This window comes from Pinus tabuliformis, chromosome 6 (genome assembly GCF_031772625.1).
Source record: "Pinus tabuliformis cultivar Carrire ecotype Pingquan chromosome 6, CPIR1, whole genome shotgun sequence".
NCBI lineage: Eukaryota > Viridiplantae > Streptophyta > Pinopsida > Pinales > Pinaceae > Pinus > Pinus tabuliformis.
This window is the reverse complement of record NC_142292.1, coordinates 1,548,184,706-1,548,202,222: the sequence shown is the minus strand read 5'-3', so window position 1 is coordinate 1,548,202,222 and position 17,517 is coordinate 1,548,184,706.

Below are 17,517 nucleotides of genomic sequence, written 5' to 3'. Positions count from 1 at the left end.
AATAGCTACCCTTCACTAGTAGTTGGATGCTTCGGAGCGAAGAAGCAACAGAAGGATTATTTGACATTTTGATATGTAGATGAATTGAAAGTGGAGTTGCACGTGATCATTGTTTAATTTTTCAGCGCATTTACGGAGTTTTTTCAGTACCTTTAGGGTGATTTTTCAGTGCCTTTAGGAAATATATTTTATACACACCTATGTTCAATTGAAAATTTGAGAGACAGGTAGGCTTTGGGATAATACTAAGAGTAATTTGCAGAAATTGTTCCCAAAACTTTTCGTCTTTTTTAAAGCACTCCTAATATGTTTACACAACTTCAAAATTTCCATCCACAAATCCTCATAAACTTACTTAAAATTCACAATAAAATCCTCATAAATTTACTCAAAATTCACAATAAAAATGGTAGAAAGTAGGTTCCAACAATTTTATTATTTATTTAAATTCATGTACAATGTTGGAGTTCATTGCTTGTCTTTCCCAATTTCTGGATAGATGAGCAATGTTCAAGTTTGTGGAGCTCCAATTTATTTGAAACCTCCCTGGTGAAAGTATGACCTTGTTCCAAAGAAGTTAAAAAATCTTGTATCTAGTTACATTTAAGAAAATAAATACATTTAAGAAAAGAAACAAAAAAAATTTTACTATCCAACAAAATTTAATGGTCTTACACTACCTTGTATTAAAAAATTATAAATGTTTTTAAAAAATTATAAGTGTTTTTAAAACTAGTGCAAAGTCCAATACTCATACAACTTGAAGTGCCATAAAACTATATGTCCTGGATTATTTATGCTTAAATTAAATATTTTGATACAAAATATTTAAATATTTTGGTTCATTTATTTATGTTTAAATTAAATATTTTATCTCAAAATAGTTTTCTTACTTTATATAATTTATGTCAGTTATTTTTTTTATACAAACACCATTTGCCCTCACAAGAGAAAATAGTTTTTTCCATTTTTCTGAGTTTACATAGATATAGTATTTCAAAATAATAAAATAAGGGGATTACAACTAACCATGGGTGTTTATTTCCTTATAAAAAGTAAGTATATAGGAGAAAGACCGGAGTTTCTAGTACCATTGGGTACGGTAGAGACAACTTAATGATTGTACATAAAAGGTTTTGATAATTTCAGGCTGGTGGTGGTCCTTTCGGCTTCATTTTCAAAACTAAAGTCAATGTTTTATATGAAGTAATAATTTAGAAAAATCACATCATTTTATTAAGACCAAAATGATATGATTTATTACTATTTATTATATTAATAGCGTGTGTATTACTATTTATTATATTAATAGCGTGTGTATTTTAGAATAGGGTTTATTCAATTTCAAAAATCTACCAAGTGGGGATTTTGTTTTGCAATAAGGGGATTGTAATAGATGATGAAACAAACAGTGACACAAGCTGATCTTATGTTGTTTGCTACGAGTGAAAAAAAAACCGAAGAGTCTACTTCCAACTTTTTTTTATCAACTGAAAAAACTGAAGAGCCTGTTTCCAAAAATTTTGGAGACGCTCTTGAGAAATCAGCGGTACTTCCTCTATACACGTAATTTGTTTACTACATCTCTAGACTCTTTACTTGAATTTTTCCTGTTTATTGTCATTGTTAATACGAGTGCTTCACTTGAGTGATGAAGGTCTGACCCTAACGCCTAAGTCACTTTTCTACCCAGAATAAACACGGGGCTCATCCATCCACCCATTCATCACATGGCAATTTTTGGCTATCCAGAATATTTATCAAATCTGCATTCCGATGAGACACGTACGTTATGACTCGCTCGCCCATTTTCTGTCAGGCAAATTTGTAGTTATAAACATCAAGGAAATGGAGGCAGATATCGACAACCACTCCAATTTGGGTTCTGCGAAAATTTTCAGCGTGCTGTGTTTGGGTAATAGTCACGAACTTAATCCTCTTCTTGTGCGTTTCAGTAATCCGTTACCGTCGCCAATATCTGCTCGGTATCCATATATGGTTTCACGTATGAATGTTTCGTGCGTTTCAGGTATGAAAGTTTCGTATAGGGTTTGTTACGTCATATGCATATTCGTTCTTTGGTTATCGATACGTGCATTATTCAGTATCAACGAGCTATTCACAGGTCAGTTATTAATTATCAACGCGGTAGTGATACGTAAGTTATTCCCTATCAACGCGGTAGCGATATGCCATTTATTTGCAAGATATGCTGTCAGATATGCCAAATGTTCCCGCGGATACGCGAACTCTGCGTAACGCGAGCTATTTCCGACAGGTATTTCTGGCTATCCGAGCCATCTTTGCCCGATACGCTAGTAATTTCTGAGCAATTTGGGTTAGTTATCCCCGATATGCGAATTATCCGCGTGAAACGCGCCTTATCTATGCCGGATATGCTATTTATCCTTCTTCTGTACGCGTCTTATCTCGCCGGAGATAATCGGAATAATAAATCACGCGTTGCATATAATGGCCATCGTAATTCACGCGAATACTGGGTTGCTCGACGCATAGTCTCTCTTGTTGTAGGTCAATATATAATTGAATTGCTGTAGGATCAGACAGCCTAACCGTTCGGTCACGAAGTCCCTTCGCCGTGCGGACTTCACTGTGACGATCTTTACCTGCAGTCATCCCAGATAGGCGCACTCAACAATCGCTGCTTTTCTCTCCATCTCCCAGCGGCCCTGCGCCTGGAACCCTTGTCATCGTCTTGCTTCGAACCCTTGCTTTCGATCGCACAGTCTTCTTGCTGGCGATTCTCATTAATAGACTCAGAAAATACCGCAAGACCCTCATGAACCCGGCTGCAAATCCTCCAAACTATTGCTGAACATCGTACCAGAATAAGCATGGTCAAATCTGCTCGGTTTGGACCGGAGACTTATCTCCTGCGTACAATTTCTAGTTTCGAAATTGCTACATATTTGGCGCATGTGTTGGGCGGATTTTGCCTGCTAGTACTGTGAGCCACACTTGTGCATATCTCGGCGCGGCGAATGTAGTTGCGAGCCTGGAGGGACCTTTCCGGCTATCTGCAGGATCAAAGTCATGAAATCAAATGAAAGAAAGGACCCTTCCGGCGCCGACTGACTTCCCTTCTTTATAATTACTCTACTCTCCGTGGATGCTATCTGCAGGATCAAAGTCATGAAATCAAATCATCACACCGCACTCGGCGACGAAAAATTGTCCATGGTTAAATTTACACATATGCTCTGATGCAATTATCGCTTTTTTACATCTTTACAAGTCCTTAGGTTTTGAGTCAACACATAGATTTAAGCTTCAAGCTCTAAGATTTTAAGTACTTCTCCAGCTTCTTGGTCGTTTAAAGGCTTATTTTAAAGAACTAAAGGGTCTTGCTGGGTCCGACTGACTTCTTTATAATTAAAGAATACAGAGAATATCTGTAAAAAGAATTGGCACATGTATCTATGTATAATTATTGAGATTTGCAACAAATTTTTTGAGGAATCTGATCTTCTGCATCAAAATATCTACAATTTTTTTTCATCAATATAGGTTCCCTTCTATTTTCTCTTTCTATGCCATAGATTCAACCTCACCTCCAAGGGTATATGGTTTGGGGTTTAGGACGCACTCATTCCAAATTTGGGAACACTTCAATGATCAAGTGAGGCCGAAGAATCAGTTCTGCAACATCAAATCCATCCATTATAAGAAAAGAAATCTAGCTTTCATAACGTTAAAAACAATTCTAATTTCAGTTTTCTTAGTCACTGACCATAGTTGCATATTAAATTTATAATCATGTTACAGAGAATAGGGAGAACCTCCTATTATAATAATTTAATGATTATATATATATATATATATATATATAGATATAGATATAGATATAATAATAATATAATTATATTCTGTATTTTTATATAATAATAAAATATATACTACACATAGTTTTAATAGATCTGTCAGGTTGGAAATAACTAACAGATATAGTGTGCTTTTCCAATCCCTATTATTCTAGCTATGTATGCAACTATGGGACAAGACTTTATAGTTTTTTAAAAATAATCTTCTTATACTTGTATAAGGTTCTCATCTACACACCAATCACCAACCCATATAATTAATGGCCATACATTTCACTACTATTTTCTTCAACTTCAAAAAATTATCTTTATCCATATTCACATGTGAATGTGCTAAATCAACCTCTTTCTTTTAATTAAGATGATGGCTTTCATTTTGTTAAGACCTTAATAGGGGTCTTAAATAGCATACAACAAAGATGGCTTCTATCTATAATTTCCACTCTAACTTGGATCCTCAAGCATACTCTAAACATCCCCATCAAAGTCGTATTCATGTGTTCTACAACTACAATTTTCGAAGGGGCATATAGAGGCGTCTTATGATTTTATGTTTTTATGAATCAATTTCCTTGTACAAGATTTCAAATTCTTCAAAACAAAAACTCATTATGTTTATTAGTTTTCCTATCAATTTGATTTTTCATTTTTGAAGGGAACCTTAAACTTCATAAACCAAATGAATACATACATGTTAATATATAAACCCACAAAGAAGAAATACATAAAAATAACTGTATCGAGCCTATAAATATAAAATTTAATCTATAAACCCATGAAGATGAAATACATAAAAATGAACCATATCCAACCTATAAATATAAAATTTATGATAACTAGAATAAAATATAGTTGTATTGTGCCAAGCATGTAGTTATATTTAGCCACGCATAATCACCAACCCACAAATGAATATATACATGTTAATCTATAAACCCACAAAGACTAAATACATAAAAATGAACCATATCCAACTTATAAATATAAAATTTATTTCTTTGTTTATGATAACTAGAGTAAAATATAAACAAAATACATAAAAATGAACCATACCCAACCTATAAATATAACATTTATGATAACTAGTGTAAAATATAGTTATATCATAGTTATGTAATTATATTTAGCCACGCATAATCATCAACCCACAAATGAATATATACATGTTAATATATAAGCCCACAAAATACAAAATACATAAAAATGAACCTATCCAACCTCTAAATATAAAATTTATGATAACTAGAGTAAAATATAGTTATACCACCCATGTAGTTATATTTAGCCATGCATAATCATCAACCCACAAAGAGGAAATACATAAAAAATATCGATAGCAGATTGTAATTCTGAACTTCTAAATTTTGAAATGAAAATCTTATATTCCAATATCTAATGAAAGTTGCAAATTAAAACAATATGGGATACAGCTAGTTTTCTTGAAATTTTACATTTTTTTAGTCATTATCACATACTAATTTCATTTCCACCTTTCCACCACAACTAGTGAGAGCTGCCCATGGTCTAGCATCTTCTTCATCACCCAATCATGGTAGCTAGCCATGGAATGTGAAAGATGTTACAACCAATTATGTTTTAATGGATAAATCTTGTTATAAATGTGAAAATTTGATATTGGGAGTGCTTCCCCGTCTTCTTCATCACCAAATCACCTAATCATGGTAGGTAGCCATGGACGGTGAAAGCTATTACAATCAATTATTTTTGAATGGAGGACTCTTGTTATAAATTTGATCTTGAATAGCTAGATTCTTCATATGTTTAGTCTATGTGATGTCCTAGCAAAATGCCCCCTATATAAAAAAAAAATGACGACTATCTTATCACTAATATGCATAGTGAACCAATTTACATCTTAAAATCCTTAAACTTGAGAAAAAATAACTATTTGAAACCATATATATTTGCAGCAATTACCAATTTTTTTCAAGAATTACTTCAAAAATTCATTCTTAGGTAGGTAAAACATGCAACTAAAATGTGAATATTCTAAATCAATGGCTTTCTTTTAATTAAGACAATGAGACCCTAATCCGGGCATTTTCCTAAAGAGTTAGTGTAACAAACTTATTTAGGTAACATACAATATAATTTTCTTTTATCTAGAATTTCTACTCTAACTTGGATCCTCTGAGCATACTCTAAAACCTCCCCATAAATGTCCTATTCATGTGTTATAAGGGGCATATAGAGTTGTTTTATGCTTTTATGTATCATTGTCCTTATACAACATTTTTGAATCTAGAAAAACAAAAACTCTAGATGTTGGATGATTAGTGTAGTTATATGCACATGTGTCGGATAGTCAAGAATGATAGTAACCTGTAGTTGTATGTATTGCTATTATTGTTTGATATTAGATAACCTGATGATTATGCTATATGTTGTTGATGAGTATGTTATAGGTTATGACAATTAACTTGACGATTTGGTTTTATGTTGTTGATGAGCATGATATAGAGCTTATTGTTGTTATATGCTATTAACTTGATGATTAGAGTTATTTCATTGAGATCTTGATGTTGTAATTTGGATTGGTCATATGTGTGATGGTTATGTTCATTGCATTGAAAATCTTGATGTTATATGTATTGTGTTAACCTAGTTTGACCTATGCAGATGGTTATGGTTGCGATACTCAGATATGAGCTGAAATATTTGTGAGATGGTGTCATACTAATCTAGATTGACTTTGCATATGTGTATGAGTTTATGATGTGAACATGTTAGTTAGATATTGTTATGGATATCATGATCTTATGAGTGCTTGAGTTGAAATGTTGTAAAGTTATATCCCACTAACTAGATTGATTATGCAGACAAGATAGCCTCCCCTGAGGTACACTAAGGTATGAGTTTTCTCATGTATTATACTTGGTGTTTCATAGTTGATTACGTCGCCTATTTGGTATTTGAGTGTTTGGTGCCTATTATGTCATCTAATTGATTTATTTAACATGATATGTTTGCAAGTGGTTGAATGATTGATGAATTGCTTAATATGAGTATGTGTTCAAATGATTTTGTTTCAAGATGTACTAAAATATATGTCTTGAGACAGTTGATATGTACTTGAGTATAGTAGGGGATAGTTGTAGTATTATGACTGATGACTATGAGTTGACTATGGATTACAAAATGATTATTAGTCTTGGTAGCAGTTGATTTCAAATTAATAGATATGATTGTCTTGATATTTTGAACATGTGGTTGACATGTGTGAGAATGATGTAGGGAGTTGCATGGCAAGAGAGATTGCCATGAAATCTTGAAGAAGGCTTGGGTTGAACTTTCCTTGGGAACCATGGGGATTGAGTCATGGTGTTTTTTGTTAGTCTTGTGCTTTTTGGTCTTTTATGAATTGTTGAGCTTGATTTGCAGCTTTGTTTATGTCTAGTGTATGGACATACCACTTTGTTTGCAGAGTCATGTTGTTATTGGTTTTCATGGTTTTATTCTTGTTGTTGTTTCCATTCTTTCCTTTTACATTTTGAGTCTTGGGAATTGGTTGGGAAAGAGGAAAGTTGATGGAAATTAGGAGAGTTGTGTGGTACCCGAAAGGTAATGTAAGATTCAGATGAAGCTCGGTGCATGAGTAAGCGCAGCGGAAGGTAAAACTATGACAGTCGGTTGGACTGGTTGGGTCCATTGTGGTAAATGGACGGTAGTAGTATAATCATGCGAAAGGTAACATGAAAAGGTAAAGTAAATGGATCTAAGGTGTCAGTTTCCTTGGCTATGTTGGGAACTATTGTTCTCAATATCGTGCATGTTGTGCATGAATAAAGGAATTTCTCTTAACCTTGACCTTGATATTTGGTAATTATTTTATGATCATGATTATGTTGTTGTTTATATATGTATACATGTATGTATGTATGTCATATTTGACATGGTGATCATGAATCATGATTATTTTATGTTAATGTTTATATGTACATATGTATCTATGTATGGCGTTGACTTACGAGATCATTATTATTTTATGGTGTATATATGTGTACATGTATCTATGTCATTGTCTAACAGGGTCATCAGGAATCATTCTTCTGGAGGAATGTTTTCTTATGTACGTGAATGGCATGAAGAGGTTCCTGGTCTTACGAGGAATCAAGTGGAAGAGTAGTCATGACAAATATATGAGGTCAGTGTCATGTGAATATGAATTTATATGCTTGTATTATGCCTATGTTTATGTTATGATAGGTAACGCTGAAGGATACACCAATGGAGTGAAAGCAGTGTGGTTTGCGACATGCTAGGGTAAGCATGGATAAGACACAGGAAGCAAGGTTTCTTGGTAAGGACAGTGTGGTTTTGGATGTGTGGTACTACTGTTGTGCATATGTTGTATATGTTGTACATGTTGCATCTATGATGTTTGCACTTGTGGTGTTGTGTATACATAACATGTGTACATGTTATTTATGCAATGGTATGTACAGGATGATACAAATAGGGTTGTGTGAATATTGCATATGGGGTGTTTTATACATATTGTATTGTCTTCATGACATATATGCGGCGTGTGTATGGTGCTATGTACATGTTGGATATGCAGTGCTGTGTACAGATGATGCTATGTACATGTTGGATATGCAGTGCTATGTACAAGTGGTGTTGCGTGCATGTGGTACATTGGTACTATGTACATATGGTGTGGTGTGCATGTGGTGTTGTGTACACATTGTACAAGTGGCATTGTGTGCATGTGGTGTTATGTACATGTCGTGCATATGGCACTGTGTACATGTGGTGTCGAGTACATGTCGTGCGTGTGTTATTGTGTACATGTGGTATTGTGTACGCATTGTACAATGGTGTAGTGTACATGCGGCGTTGTGTACACATGGTGCAGGTGGCACCATGTACATGTGATGTTGTGCACATGTTGTGAAGGTGGTGCAATTTATAGGTGGTATTGTGTACATGTTGTACATATGGTACTGGTGCATGTGTGGCATTGTGTGTATGTCATACATGTTATGTTGAGGGCATGTGGTATTATGTATGTGTATCATGTAGTCATGGTATTGCGGCATGTGTACTCGTTGTGTTGTACTCTGTGTAGGTACATGTATTTGGGTGGTATTTCACATCGGGTATAGATGGATGCATCGTATTGTATACACTTGGTGTAGTTGTATGTGTTGTATGTCAGGTGTAGATGCATGTATTTCATGGTGTGGTATGTCGTGTGGTTATATGTGTGTGATTCACACTATGCGTTTGTGCACCTGGTAGAGGAGAAGACACTAGGTGTTTGCTAGGTCTGGCAACTGATCTGATGTTTATACAAAAGAACAAAGGCAGAAGTAAGGATCGATGAAGGATATTGTATTTCAGTTTTATTATGCATGTTATTTATGATTCTGGTATATGATGATTATGATTTATGATCTATGATTCTAGTTCATGATATATGATTTTGGTTTATGATGGTTAAATATAATTTATGATCTATGATGGTTGTGTTTGAGCTAACCTGATGTGATATATTTATATATGCTGATTTGGTCAAATATGCTAGTTTGACTTGTTGTGACAGGAAGCGAACATGATTGAACATGTACCTTATTGATGAGCTACCAATGAGGTATGATGTGAATTTATTTTCAAATTATTTCAAATCTAATGGAAGTTATGTGTTTGGTATAGGAATTCATGAAATGTCTGATTGGGTAGTTGAAATCAACTACAAGAATTAGCAGCTTGATATGGTGGTTTAGTGGTTGCTTATGGTGGTTTGATAGTTGCTTTATGATGGTTTAGTATTTTATTTATGTTGGTTTAGTATATGCTTTATAGTGATTGATATATGCTTTTATGATGGTTGATATATGCTTTATGATGATTTGATATGTGCTTTATGTTGGTTGATACATGCTATATGATGTTTTGATATATGCCTTATGATGTTTTGATATATGCTATATGATGATTAGTGTATGATTGATATATGTTTGGTATATGATTTGGCATATATTTTGGTATATATATATATATATATATATTGATGATGTTGTTATATGTACACCCGTGTATGGATGTAAATACTGTAACGAGCTATGTTATAAAGCTCCACTATTCGGTATGGGTGTAATGCTATTATGCTATCATGTGGTTATGTTATCATGATGTTATGATGTCATATGAGTTTTCTTAAGCAGAATGATCATTGTAAATACTGTAATGAGTTGTGTTATAAAGCTCCATTATGCAGTATGTTGTCATGTCATTATGATGTTATGTCTTGAGCAGATCTTTCATTGTAAATACTGCATCGAGTTGGGTTATAAAGCTCCATGAGCAGTATGTCTTCTTTCAACAAGTTGTCGAGGTATATGTGTGATTGAACATCGAGGACAATGTTCCCCCAAGGGGGAGGGTTCTGTAACAGCTCTAGTGAAAATTCCATGTAAAAATGTATAAATACCACGAATGATGGGACACGTATTCCAAGATGAATGTTGGGCAAGACATCCTCAGGGGTGTTCATTTGGTTGTTTATGGCTAAGGAAATTGGCAAAAGCAATGGCTAAGGCATTAAAGAGGCAAAAAGGTATTTTGGCACATTTATTTATGAAAATAATGGAAATTAAGAGAAAAGGAAGGTGAAAGGTCACATTTTGCATGTGAGGAGGAAATTGAAGGAAAATAATGGAAAATGAAGAAAATAAAGGCCTCATTAATAAAAAGGCTTATGAGGATTAGTGGGCAAAGACTTAGTCAGTTTAGCATTGGAGCTCTCTCATTATTCTCTCTCTCTCTCTCTCATACTCTTGGATACTTAGAGTTTTCTTGGAGCACTTTTGGAGGGAGCGGCATACTTGGATTCTTGGAGCAAGAAGGCAAATGAAGAGAAGGAAAGCACACGAAGGCATCGACATCAACAACTACATCAGATTTTCTTGCAGGTACCGAGCTACATGTATGATTTATTCACTATTTTTGGCATGCATGGCACATGCATGTGGTTTCTTGGTTGTGATCTATCATTGGCATGGAGGATTGCCTGGATTGACAGTGGATTGCCTAGCCTCGCCATTTCCTGGATAGCCATGGTGATTGTGGGTTTACTTTCATTGCTTTGTTTTGGTTGGTTCTCATTTTTCCATAGCTTGGGTTGAGTTACTAGTCTTGGAAGCACTAGTTGAACAAACACTCTGGAAGCACTGTAACAGCTTGGGTTGAGTTACTAGTCCTGGAAGCCCTAGTTGGACAAACGCTCTGGAAGGCTTGGACGTAAACCAATCTGATGATGGTTTTTGGTGATGTCCGACCGTGAGGTGGAATCACTGTTTGATGGGTTGAGGTGGGTGGCCTCTAGAAGCCCTGGATGAGTTTTAATTAATGTGTTCTATGAGGTCCCACATTCATGCTTGGAATATGGCACGAGGGTGATTGGTTGAAGAGAGACTTGTAGAAAATCTGTGATATGTTAACCCGATAATGCAATATCAATCAAAGCAGAATATTATAACCTACTTCTACTATCAATTTTTCGAAGCTTAAAGATTGAGCTGAACAATATAACCAGAAGAAGAAGAATTAATGGCACAATACACATGAAAATACTTTGGGGAAAGTCTCAGATAAAAACCCCACACTATTGTATTATCATACATGGTGGAAATACATAGGAATTATACAAATCCTTAGCTCTCACAGCTAGCCAGCTCTCAGTACAATCCTCATAGATGCTTACAGGCAATCTTGGCTTCTCTCTAGCCTTCCTCTCTGCCCTCCAAGCTCCTATTGTGCTGTTCCTTGTGGATGATTAGCTTATTACCAAGTGGAAAAACAAGCCTTCAAAACTACGCAATCCTTAAGGATGAATCCTTGACTGCATGCATGAGTTTTCTCCATGAGAAAACACATGCGACTGATAGTACATTGTCCTTTAACATTAATATCAACTAGGTCTTTCTCAGAATAGACATGCATGAGTTTCTAATGAGGGAACCTTCAGTTAACTGGAGTAGCACTGGTTGAGTGCATTAATGCATCAACTAACTGTTTACTCACTATTAGTTCCTCAAACAGTTTGGAATTAATTTAACTAGACTTAACTCAGTAAACTGAGTTAACTAATTACAACTAAAATATAACTCAATCTTATCTCCTTAATTTAATGGATAACTCTTGCATGACTTTAGAAAGACTTCTAACTTGAATTTCTCCAACTAATTAATTTAAAATAAATTAATTAATTATTTCCAAGTAGATGTTAAGACTAAATTTGATTTTAATTCACAATTTAATTCAAGGACAAATTAAATTGGAATATTCTTGTTGCCATATTTCAAGACTCCCTCTCAACAATAAATGGATTATCTGCCACCCTGATCTTGTCTCTATGGAACTCAAATTTACACTTTGACAATGCCTTTGTCAAAATGTCAGCATCTTGCTCCTCTGTCAAAATATACTGTAGCAACATGATCCTCCTCGCTACATAGTCTCTGAGATGATGATACCGAATGTCGATGTGCTTGGACCTATTATGAAATACTGGATTCTCAGAGAGTTTGATACAACTCTGATTATCACAATAGATCACAGTTTGATCCATCCTCTGATCAAACAAACCAACTAGGATTTTCGCATCCAGATGGCCTCACATGTTGCCTGACTTGCAGCCATGTATTCTGCCTCTGCCAAGCTGAGTGCAACTGACCTCTGTTTCCTGTTGTACCAAGAAACTGTCGTTGACCCAAGGTTGAAAATACCTCTTGATGTGCTCTTCCGATCTGATGGACTCCCTACCCAATCTACATCAGTGAAGCCCTGTAGCTTCACTCCCTCTATCCATCTGTACCATAATCCATACTGAGATGTCCCTCTGAGGTATCTCAATACATGCTTTGTCGCCTTCCAAAAAATCTTAGTAGGCTGAACCATCGCTTGACTCAGCGGGTTCAACACATAGCACAAATCTGATCGTGTGTTCATTAAGTACATTAGTGAACCCACAAGCTACCTATACACAGTAGCCTCTACCACTTCTCTTGAAGTAGTAACCTCCTTCCTCTAGTTACCTGCTAGAGGAGTCTGCATGGGCTTGCACTTCTCCATGTGGAATCTCTTGAGTATCTCGTTAGCATACTTGCCCTAAGACACAAACAACTCCCCATCCTTCTGCCACACTTCCATGCCAAGGAAGTAATGCATGAGGCCCATGTCTTTTATCTCAAATTCTCTTGCAAGGTCCTCCTTGCAAGACATGATCAACTGATCATCACCAGTTAATATGACATCATCAATATAAAGTACGATGATCAACAACTTACCTTTCATCACGATGTGGTACAGGTTCGCATCCACTTCACTCTTTGTGAAGCCCAACCCAATGAAGTAGTTGTATATCCTGGTGTACCAAGCACGAGGTACTTGCTTCAGCCTGTACAACGCTCTCTTGAGTTGGCACACATGCGACTCATGATCAAAGGTCTCAAAACCTTCCGGTTGTTCTATGTACACCTCTTCCTCAATCTGGCCATTGAGGAATGTAGTATTCACATCCATCTGATGGATCTTCCAACCCATCTGTGCTGATAGTGCCAACATAGATCTGATAGATGAGTACCTTGTGACAGGAGAAAAAGTCTCATCATAGTCAATCCCCTCGACCTATGAAAAGCCATGGGTAACAAATCTTGCCTTATGCTTCTCCACACTACCATCAGTAGCTTGCTTTACCTTGTAAAGCCAACAGGAACTCACAACTGACTTGTTCTCTGGTCTCGGAACCACGTCCCAAACACTATTATAAACTATGGAGTCATACTCCTCCATCATAGCATCAACCCAAATTGACTGTTGCACTGCTTCCTCAAAGGAAGATGGCTCGGTCTCAACACATTCCCCAGCAAGGGCCATGTATCCATTGTACCTCTCAGTTGACTGCCTTTGTCTGAGCTGAGAAGATGGTGCTCCCACATTCTCTGTTGCATCCTCTAACAATCTGTCAGCTTCTCTTGTGCACTTCCATCCATCTCTGGAAGATTTTGCTTGAGTGGATGTCTCCACTCCTAGAACCTCTGCATGTGGCTGCTCCGCATTAGTCTGAGGCTCCTCCTCCTTAGGAACCAATAATTCCTCCACAGCCTGTAGTTGGAGCTCCCTCTCAAGGGAAACTCGCATGGCCTTCTACTCATCAAACTTGAGATCTCTGCAAACCACTGTCCTCCGACTGGTAGGCAAGTACACTCGATAGTTGTGAGGTGTATCAGTGTACCCCACAAATATCCCCAACTCTGTTGTCAGCTCAAGCTTCTTTCGTGCATCCTTTTCACATGGCAATATATCGATGAGCCAAAGACACTGAAGTGACCTACATTTGGTCTCTTACCAGAGAAAGCTTCCTCTGGTGTCTTCATCCCAAGCCTGTGATGTTGGATTCTATTTTGCAAATAGACTGTTGTGTTGCATGCCTCAACCCACAAGTGAAGTGGTAGGCCTTGGTCATGCAGCATTGCCCATGCTTCCCCTACAATAGTTCTGTTCTTCCTCTTGGCCACCCCATTTTGTTGTGGGTTATAAGGTGTTGTCAACTCTCGTTTAATTCCTTCCACTACACAAAAGTCCTTAAACTCTTGAGAGACATATTCTTCACCGTTGTCACTTCTCAAGGCCTTGATCTTCTTCCCTGACTCTTTCTCGACCAAAGCTTTGAACTCACCGCCTGTGCCACAACTCGCCAATTTCTTGGCTTTGCACCAATTATGCTTTCGTACTCAATATTGCACAATCATCTACCTCTAGTTTATAGAGATTCTTCACCCGAATCCCTATCCTCTTGGTCTGACCCATGGCTATGTGTCTTAGGAACGCCTTTCATTTACTGAAGACAACATTGTAGCCTTTGTCCTTGGACATCGCGACCGATACCAAGTTCTTCTTCAGTCTAGGGACATACATCACATCTGTCAAGGTGAGAGGAGCTCCATGCTCCCTCTGAAAAGCAACCGTGCCCACTCCTGAAACACTATACCTTACTTCGTCACCCATCTCTATGGAATCTTGAGGTCTTTCTCCTCCAAGGAAATGAATAAATTTTTATCACCGGACATGTGGAATGAGGCTCCACTATCAAGATACCAGACATAACCCATCATCGATGACACCATGCATGCGATGAGCGTAAAGTCCATTTCGAAGTGAGAGGCTAATGCCTCACCTTTTGATCCTTCCAAGGATCCCTTCTTGGACTTCTTCGATGGAAAATTAGTCGCATAATGTCCCATATTGTGATAATTAAAGAATCTTACTTTAGACATGTCACCCTTCTTCCCTCCATGAGAAGAATTCGATTTGAAATGGGAAGCCTTCTCCTTCCCTTTCCTTGCCTTACTTGCTAAGCCCAGATTTTCTTCATCATCATTCTTGGATGAAGAACCATCTCGTGTGCTCCTCCTGATCTCCTCCTGCATAAGATCTGACCACAGTCATTCCCAATCCAATAGTTTCTCCCTTCCATTCACAGAGTCCTGGCAGCTATTCCAACTCTTTGGAAGGCCAAGGAGAGTGAGGCTCACCATATCATCATCGGCAGTGGTTATTCCCACACTACCAAGCTCATCTTTTTAGGTGGTGAGCTTGTTCAAAAATGTGGAAATAGTATCGCCATTCTCCATCTTGATTCTTCAAATCTTATCCTTGAGCGCCAATTTCCTATGGTCGAGGTCCTTCAATGTCTTCCACATTGAAAATGGAGTATCCTTCCCATGGAGACTTGAGACAATATGGTCTCAAGCTCCCTCAAGGATGATCCGTCTCACCTTTGCCACATACTTCTTCCACTCAGCCAACTCTTGTGCATTAGTCGAAGTTGGCTTTGGGATTTCTTGATCAATGAATTCCTTCAAGTCATTTTCTTCTAATACAGTCTCCATTATATCTTTCCATGCTATGTAATTTGAGCTACCTTCCAAGGCATACTCGAGTCTCAAGCCATAAAATGACATTGTCCAACCTTGAAGTATGATATGAATTTGATTTGCACCTGCAACCCTGAACATCAAACTTTGAATTCTCTTCTCAGTATATTGTTCACAACTCTGATACCATGTAGAAAATCTGTGATAGGTTAACCTGATAATGCAATATAAATCAAAGTAGAATACTATAACCTACTTCTACTATCAATTTTCCGAAGCTTAAAGATCGAGCTGAACAATATAACCAAAAGAAGAAGAATTAATGGCACAATACACATGAAAATACTTTGGGGAAAGTCTTAGATAAAAACCCCACACTATTGTATTATCATACATGGTGGAAATACATAGGAATTATACAAAGCCTTAGCTCTCACATCTAGTCAACTCTCAATACAATCCTCACAGATGCTCACAGGAAATCTTGGCTTCTCTCCAGACTTCCTTTCTACCCTCCAAGATCCTATTTCCTTGTGTTGTTCCTTGTGGATGATTAGCCTATTACCAAGTGGAAAAACAAGCCTTCAAAATTGCGCAATCCTCAAGGATGAATCCTTGACTGCGTGAATGAGTTTTCTCCATGAGAAAACACATGAGACTGATAGTACATTGTCCTTTAACATTAATATCAACTAGGTCTTTCTCAGAATAGACATGCATGAGTTTATGATGAGGGAGTCTTCAGTTAACTGGAGTAGCACTAGTTGAGTGCATTAATGCATCAACTGACTGTTAACTCACTATTAGTTCCTCAAACAGTTTGGAACTAATTTAACTGGACTTAACTCAGTAAACTGAGTTAACTAATTACAACTCAATCTTATCTCCTTAATTTAAGGGATAAATATTGCATGACTTCAGAAAGACTTCTAACTTGAATTTCTCCAACTAATTAATTTAAAATAAATTAATTAATTATTTCCAAGTAGTTGTTAAGACTAAATTCGATTTTAATTCACAATTTAATTCAAGGACAAATTAAATTGGAATATTCTTGTTTCTATATTTCAACAAGACTTGGCTCAGCCAATCTATGGTTGAGTGGAACGTGGTAGTCCCATATCTGGTTGGTTCATTGCATTTACTAATGAAAAAAATTCATTCCCTTGATTTTCATATGAAAATGTACTGATGTATATATGGATTTTGATGGTTGATATGTTTATTGTATTTATGTTCATATTATGTTGTTTATATGCACATTTAACCCAGAGGTTGTTACATCTATTTTTGAGTGCAAATGTGGAGAAGTTTGCACCTCAAGAGATTTGATCTCTCCCTGTGCTTGATAAATTTGGGGTTAAGGTGGATCTAGGTTGGTTTCACTTGGTTAGTTTCATTCGTGCATGATCAAACAAAAATTGTTGAACATATGATTAATCTTATCATTTTAAATATGTTAAATTTGTCTGATATTAATATAATTAGTTCTTTTTTTTCTATATCTCATGCACATTGGACCTATATTGTATTAAATACATGAATTCTAGCACATGACTCCTCACACACATGACATAATTGAACTTGAGTTAATCAATAAATCCTATCATGAAATTTCTAATATGAAATATTCATATCAGTGTGAGCTACAAGTTGAGCTTGCACATAAATATCTTTTAATGCTTTTCATAGGATTTTATTTTGCATCGTGCACTATGTCCGAGTTGGTTGAATATTGTTTTATTTTTCAATATGTTATTTTTTGTTCATCT